The sequence below is a fragment of the Mus caroli genome, chromosome 13, assembly GCF_900094665.2.
Source record: "Mus caroli chromosome 13, CAROLI_EIJ_v1.1, whole genome shotgun sequence".
Lineage (NCBI taxonomy): Eukaryota > Metazoa > Chordata > Mammalia > Rodentia > Muridae > Mus > Mus caroli.
This window is the reverse complement of record NC_034582.1, coordinates 16,458,728-16,460,362: the sequence shown is the minus strand read 5'-3', so window position 1 is coordinate 16,460,362 and position 1,635 is coordinate 16,458,728. Positions and strand designations below refer to the sequence as shown.

At 44.2% G+C, this 1,635-nt stretch overlaps 1 non-coding gene across 1 annotated transcript; it reads right to left on the bottom strand.

Annotated features, from left to right (window-relative positions):
* Positions 1–613: 613 nt before the first annotated feature.
* On the bottom strand, positions 614–685 carry Trnaa-agc. The gene has a single exon. It is a non-coding gene; the product is annotated as a tRNA-Ala (tRNA).
* Positions 686–1,635: the final 950 nt, after the last annotated feature.

The window sequence follows — 1,635 nt, the reverse complement described above, 5'->3', positions numbered from 1 at the left end:
GATTATTCAGACGTAGAAATCCATAATTCCTATCTTCTTAATCTATAAGTACATTTAAATGGAAGCCTCGTAAACTTTAATGTCGAAGTATCGGCCTGGATTACCATTTAAAATATGGTTCTAATTTTTGTACACTGCTAACCCAGATTGCGATTTCTCTCTAGGGTCTCGACACCGTCTCTCCGACAGACGGCGCTGCTGTCTCAGGTGAGTGGATTCCAGGGATCATCTGAAAACAAACCGGGAACCCAGTTGCCGAACTGCAGGGCGATGCGGTAAAAACAGCTATTTCAACAGGAAAACTTTGAGAACCTGTGCCATTCTCCTGTTATACCATTGATCCTTTTCTTTCCTGGAAATGAAGGTAGATGGTCTCCTGAACCTTGCCGTTTTTGGACTGAGAGAACCGCTGTTCCTAGCTGTAACTTCAGATTTTCCATCTTCTGATTACACAGCTTTGAGATGGTATCGGCTCGGCAGCAGTGAAGTCAAAGTTTGCTGTTTGTCCCGCACCATTAATTTTGTATGAAAGGGTTTGGCTTTCTCTACGAGCAAGGAAAAGTGTAAGTAAATTTCTCAGGAGAAAAGCGAGCAGAAGAAGACTTGAAAACACTGGAGGTGCCGGGGATTGAACCCGGGGCCTCGTGCATGCTAAGCACGCGCTCTACCACTGAGCTACACCCCCGACACGGCTAAACTCTTGGGAATACATTCAAGACAGAAATCTGATTTTTGCTAGGTTTTTGGAAGCATGAATAGAAGCCAAAGGCCATAGTTATTTTCACCGATTTTTTGAAAACCAAGCCAAATCCTGGCATCTGACCATCTGCGCGCTCCCGAGTCCGAACCAACAGCTTTTCGAAGCTCTGGGTCCTGTGTGTGCATGGATCCACCTCCCTGAGCCCGGGAAAGAGCCAGGTTGAATACTTTTTGTCCGACTTTATTCCCCTCTTGCCCACCGCCTAATTTTAAGTGTTTGCAGAGCCCGGAACGTTGTACCTCCTCTGTAATCCCAGCGCTTGGGGTGGAGACAGGAGGATTATCTAGAATTGCAAGACAAACCAGAACTATACCGTGAGACTCTGTTTCCAAAACTGAAAAATGAGAGAGGAGGAGCGGGGAAAGTGAGGGAAAGAGGGAGAGAGAGAACTAAAGGCGTTTTTTGTTTTGTTTTGGTTTTTGGTTTTTTGGTTTTCTGGGTTTTTTTTCAGATCGAAAGTTGTGACTCCTGATGATAAATTAATGTGAACAAAGGATATAGGTACATATAATTATGTGATCACAGATGACATAAGTGTGGAAAAGTGAGCTGTTTAGAGGAAGGGAGAGGACCAGCCAGAGGGGGTGGAGCAATGGAGAAGTTAGTGAATGATATGAAAATGCAATAACGAACCTAATTAATTCGTGTGCTGACATAAAATTAATAATAGTAATAATAAAATTACAGTAATGTACTTTTTCTTTTTTTTTAATTAGGTATTTTCCTCAATTACATTTCCAATGCTATCCAAAAAGTCCCCAATACACTCCCCCCCCCCGTTCCCCCCCCACCCCCACCCCTTGGCCCTGGCATTCCCCTGTACTGGGGCATATAAAGTTGGCAAGTCCAATGGGCCTCTCTTTCCAGTGATGGCC